The sequence below is a fragment of the Staurois parvus genome, unplaced genomic scaffold (assembly GCF_062004578.1).
Source record: "Staurois parvus isolate SC_StPar_1 unplaced genomic scaffold, SC_StPar_1.0 ptg000715l, whole genome shotgun sequence".
NCBI lineage: Eukaryota > Metazoa > Chordata > Amphibia > Anura > Ranidae > Staurois > Staurois parvus.
The window spans coordinates 8248197-8254196 of record NW_028318511.1 but is presented as its reverse complement, the minus strand read 5'-3'; the positions used below and the strand labels follow the sequence as shown (position 1 = coordinate 8254196).

Genomic DNA, 6000 nt, shown 5'->3' with positions numbered 1-6000 from the left:
TGGTGATTTCTGTGGCCTACAGACACAGCTGATCACGTGATGAGGTAAAAGGCCAATCACAGTGGCCTTTTACCACGTGATCAGCTGTGTCCAATGATACAGCAGATCATGGAGTAAATACAATTGCCGGTATCGACAGCACTTTCTGCGAGGAATGATCAGTGCCCTCCAGTAGTGCCTCCCACCAGTGCCCCCCAGCAGTGCCATCAGTCAGCGCTGCCTGTCAGCGCCACCCATCAGTGACCATCATTGCTGCATATCAGTGCAGTATCATCAGTGCCTCCTCATCGATACCCACCAGTGCCACCTCATCAGTGCTGCCTATTCATGGCACCACATCAGTGCAGCCTCATCAACGCACATCAGTGATGGAGAAAAATTACCAGTTTGCAAAATTTTATAATAGAAACAAAGAAAAACTTTTTTCAGATTTTTTGCTTTTTTTTTGTTTATAGTGCGAAAAATAAAACACCCAGCAGCCACCAAAAGAAAGCTCTGTGTGAAAAAATGTCATCAGTACAATGTTGCATGACCACGCAATAGTCATTCAAAGGGCGACAATGCTGAAAGCTGAAAATTGTCCTAGGCAGGAAGGGGGTATAAGTGCCCGGTTGGCAAGTGGTTAACAGTCATTGCATGTCTCTTCTGCAGCCTGCCTGCTCACTGCATCTTACAGAAAAACAGGAATCTTGTCATGCACAACTGCTCCAATATTTGTAAATCCCCCCAAAGTATATACCAGAAAGAATGTGATCCCTCCACAGCCCTACTCTGAATGAGGGACATCAAATTCTGCCCTCTTCCTCACTGCAAACAACAACCCTCCCACATGTATTCTGACCACCAACACTCAATACTTCCATTTCTATCACTGATATAGACAACAGGACCCGGCGTACAAGACACGCCCTATAATATCAGGACAATCTCTAGCACACAGTCCCGCTTCACTCCGCCCCTTTCTGTCATCCTACCCAATCGACGCCAGTATATGGCGCTGCCCTCACCGTGTGTTCCCAGTCAGGGCGGAAACAAAAATATCTTTCCTTTTTTCACATCTTTCAATAAACTTGATTGTACGCGGACAGTGACGTCGCCAGTGAGTCAGGTAACACGAAGTGGTGTGTGGAAAGTTGTGAGCGGCTCCCAGCCTGGCAGGTCGTTGTCATAATATAGAGCACCCCGTGTTCTGTGTGTACGGAGTATATTGTGGACAATGACGCTCTCAGTGAGGAGAGCTCGGCTGTATGACGCGGAGGGAGCTGTGTGGCTGGTGCTGGGTAATGAGCGCCCTCTCCGGTCACGGCGTGTGTAGTGGCCATGTGGAGGGCTGGCTCTGGGGGATATGTCATTAGTGGCTGGAGGGATGGAGCCCCCCATACCCATTCATATGTTACTTCTACTGACATTGCCCGTATTTGTGTCCTGTGCCAAAAAGGAAATATGAATAGGCATTATGAGCACCTAATACGTGTGTGGCGGCAAAGGGTGGCCTTGCATGTTGCACATGTGTGTCCCGGGGCGTGCAGTGATTCTGTGCTTAGAGCGCCCACCCACCCACTGCACGGTGCAAGCATGAAGGCTCAAAGACTGTCCACATATGACTGATGTCACATGATCTCCAATCCTTCCCACCCACCAGGCATTCAGACCTCTTAACCACTAGCCTACAGGGCACTTAGGCTGGCCATACATTATACAATTATCTGCAGATTTTTGGTTTAGATTTACCAAACACCATATAATAGGAGGACAAACCTAAACAACACTTTCAGTTGTATCCAATTAGGCAGGCCCTTGCACTACATAGTTGAAGGTAAATCTAAAGGAAATTGGGCAGAAAATCTGCAGATAATTGTATAATGTATGGCCAGCCTTATACCCCCTTCCTGCCCAGGACAATTTTCAGCTTTCAGCGCTGTTGCACTTTGACAATTGTGCTGTCGTGCAACACTGTACTCCTATCAATTTTTTAGCATTTTTTTTTTCTAGACAGAGCTTTCTTTTAGTGGTATTTAATCACCTCTGTTTTTTTTTATTTTTTGCTAAACCAAAAACAACTGAAAATTTTTGAAAAAAAAGTTTTTTCTTAGTTTTTGTTATAAAATTTTGTAAATAAGTGATTTTTCTCCTTCACTGATGTGCGCTAATGAGCCTGCCCTGATGGGCACTGATAGGCTGCACTGATGGGCACTGATAGGTGGCACTGATGAGGAGGCACTGATAGGCTGCACTGGTAGGTGGCACTGATGGGCACTGAAAGGCAGCACTCATATATGGCACTGTTAGGCGGCACTGACTGACAGCACTGATCAGCGGCACTTACTGCCACTGATAGTTGGCAGTGAAAGGCAGCTGAGATGGACACTGATATGTGGCATTGATGTGCAATGGTAGGTACTATGTGGCATTGATGTGGCACTGATGTGCACTGGCAGGTGGCACTGATTGACACTGACGGGGCTACACTGCTCATCAGTGCTCTGATGATCAGTGTACATGTCCCCTCTGAGGAATGCTGATTACCGGCTCTCCTCTCCTCACGAGCTGTCAGTGTGACAGCTCGTGAGGAGAGGACTGCCGATAACTGGCATTTCCTTATTTACATGCGATCAGCTGTGATTGGACACAGCTGATCACATGACCGTGCAAATGTCTTTGGCTCTTTCTGTTGATTGGTGATCCACTGTGTCTGAGGGACACAGTGCACCACTGATCGCCGCGCTGCGTGCCCCCCGGTTAGAGTGGGAGGACGTTGTATAACATCCTCCTAGAATGAGAGAACCGCCTTGTGCCCATCATTTCCTTATATGGCGGGAGGAGGTTAAAGGGTTAATTCACCTTTGCCAAATAACTGCCCATGCAGGAAAGGGGCCCACCGTTTGCAGCTAACCAATCACTACGTCAGGTAAAGTTTGCTGTGGATGTGAAGCAAGGCATTACACCAGCGACATGTAAACATCCCTGTCCGCTGCCTATTGCAGCTTAAAGGCTTGTTTACACATGCTTTAAAATATGGCTTCAGATACGCAGCTCAAGAACAGATTTTCACTGGACCCCCCCTTACACACACACACACACACACACCCACCCCCACATGACTGTGCTGCAATTTCTTAATGGGGAGCAGTTCTTAAAGCGGAACTTCCCCTTTTGGGTGGAGCTCCGCTTTAATGGGCCACAGTGATCATTTTGGCTGCAATGCAAAGTATCACCACACCTGCTGAACCTGTATACCCCCATATGGCTGCCTTTTGGAGGTGAGGGTTGTGGTGGTAAAAACACGACTCAACTGCCTAACGTAAGCCCAAGAAAGATACAAGAACACCTACAGTATATTTCTTTATCGTACATCACGGGACACAGAGCAGGCTATTCATGACTAAGGGGGTTATAGGCCACCTATAGGTGAATGGATACTGGCTGACCAATCAGAGAGGAGGGCCTCCCTATATAACCCCTCCTATACAGGACGTATCTCAGTTTTTTCTCCAGTGTCTAAGATGGATGGTCACTGAAAGTGTTGCTGTGCTTTTGGAGCATCCTTAACCACTGGCCTACCGGGCACTTATACCCCCTTCCTTACCAGGCCAATTCTCAGCTTTCAGCGCTGTCGCATTTTGAATAACAATTGCGTGGTCATGCAACATTGTACCCATATGAAATTTTTATCATTTTTTTCTCACAAATAGAGCTTTCGTTTGGTGGTATTTACTTGCCGCTGGGGATTTTATTTTTTGTGCTATAAATAAAAAAAGCAAAAAAAAAAAAGTTTCTTTGTTTCTATTACAAAATTTTGCAGACAGGTAATTTTTCTCCTTTACTGATGTTCGTTGATGAGGCAGCACTGATGGGCTCTGATAGGCAGCACTGATGGGCACTGATAGGCGGCACAGATAGGCAGCACTAATGAGGTGGAACTGATTGGCAGCACTGATGATGGGTACTGATAGTCAGCACTGACTGGCGGCACTGCTGGGCTCTGACTGGCACAACTGCTGGGCACTGACTGGCAGCACTGCTGGGCTGCACTGATGGGCACCGGTGGGTGGCACTGATGGGCACCGGTGGGTGGCACTGATGGGCACCAGTGAGTGGAACCGCTGGGCACTGGTGGGCGATACTGCTGGGCACAGGTGGGTGGCACTGCTGGACACCGATCATCAGGGCACTGATCATCAGTGCCCTGATGATCGGTGCTAAATCCCTGCTCTGACAACTGCCGGTTCTCGGCAGTACTTTCCCCATGTTCTGACGCCGTGAGGAAAGTGCAGCCGAGAACCAGCAATTGCATTTCCCTGTGATCAGCGTGTCATTGGACACGGCTGATCACGTGGTAAAAAACCGCTGGGATTGGCCTTTTACCACATCACATGATCAGCTGTGTCCGTAGGACACAGCGATCCTGGAGATCGCTGGGTGCGCGCCCCTAGGGGCGCACAGGAGAGTGCGTTCTGGGAGGACGTCATATGACACCCTCCCAGAACTGGCCAGCCGCAGTGTAGCTGTCATTCAGCTATCTGCAGTCGGCAACTGGTTAAAGTCCAAAACGGTTCCATTAGAGAATTCGGGACTTTAATCGGACCCATTAGGCTATGAGCTAAAATGGATGGTACCTGAGCCCCGCTGGATAAGGAGAAGAATCCTCGAGGTTTTGCCTGTAATTCAGCCTTACGGCGCATAACCCAGCGCAGATGGAGCCCTGTGCAGCTTTAAATCTGACCAAGGTGCTTCCAGCGGGGTGTTATATAGGTCCAAGGCAGTGGCCCCTCAGCATGGGGACTGAGTCCTTGAAAGTCTGTATGACAATGCCCACCATGATGGATGATGGTTGGTGCCTGATGGAAGTCAGGGACCTGTGGTGGGACTGGTAAGATATCTCCTTTTTTTCTCTCTGTAAAGAGAAACAAAGTTCTAAATTGGAGGGAAAAGGAGAGGTGTTGTGACTGTGAGTTTCCACCAGGGGGAGTGCTCATTTGTTCCTGAGATGTGCTTGCTCTTTTTTTTTCAGCCACTAGATGGAGTGTTTTCTAGAAATAAAAGTCGGACATATTGGGGTTTATTTACTAAAGCTGGAGAGTGCAAAATCAGACTCACTTCTGCATAGAAACCAATCAGCTTCCAGGTTTCATTGCCAAAGCTTCATTGAACAAGCTGAGGTTAGAAGCTGATTGGTTTCTATGCAGAAGGGAGTCTGATTTTGGACTCTCCAGCTTTAGTAAATAAACCCCATTTTGTCTATCTGGAGGCCAGGACACATGTGGGCTGCTGGTGCTGTGAAATCTCTTGTGGCCAGGACACAGAGCGGGCTATTCAATAGGGGCACATGAGCACTCCTCTGAGGGGGAAGCGTGGACCATTCAGTCAGGAGCCACCCTAGGTGGCTTATAAGGCAGCCTTTGCATGCATTGTTTTTTTTTTGTTCAGGACACTACTTTCATATCTGTATCATTGTGATCTGTGTTACTAATGGAGGTGCACAGGTTTGCGCCATCTGAAGTAATAGAAGTAGTATCTTCCAGAAAGTGGAGTGGGGGAGGTGCAGCAGGAAAGGGCACCAATGTACCACCGCAGGATCCTAGGGAACCTAGCCAATGGTCTGCTGTAATATCCTCTCCTGACAGGTCAGAAGCGACTGGGCAGTCTGAGCCGCTGCGTCTATCTGGCATTGTGGCTACCACTGGGGCTTCTGCCTCAGCATATGTAACCAAGGATGATCTTGCTTCAGCCTTAGCAGGTTTAGAAGATAAGATCACTGGGATGATTGCATTAGTTTCTTTGATGACTAAGAAGCAGGATAGATCCCTATCTTTAGAGCCACCAATCCTGGAGCAGGAACGGGTGGAACCTGAGGATGAGGAAGAGCTGGAGGAAGGTCAGGCAATAGAATTTTTGTCTGAGAAGCAGGAGGTCTCTGCCTCCCAGTCTCAGAGATTTTTAGTCCAAGACCTCACTGATGTGGTACAGTCTGGATTCAGGTTACCTCCGATAGAAACCTGT

The 6000-nt window shown here is 48.1% G+C and overlaps 1 protein-coding gene across 2 annotated transcripts in view; it reads left to right on the top strand.

The window, feature by feature from the left end:
- The first annotated feature begins 973 nt into the window (after nucleotides 1–973).
- CHID1 (chitinase domain containing 1) overlaps nucleotides 974–6000 on the top strand; it is an 803559-nt gene continuing 798532 nt past the window's right edge. The window contains exon 1 of one of the 2 annotated variants that reach the window (XM_089653571.1): nucleotides 974–1108. The gene's annotated coding sequence lies outside the window, so the exon portion shown is untranslated. The remainder of the gene's footprint in view (nucleotides 1109–6000) is intronic. The other variant, XM_089653572.1, reaches the window with a different exon arrangement.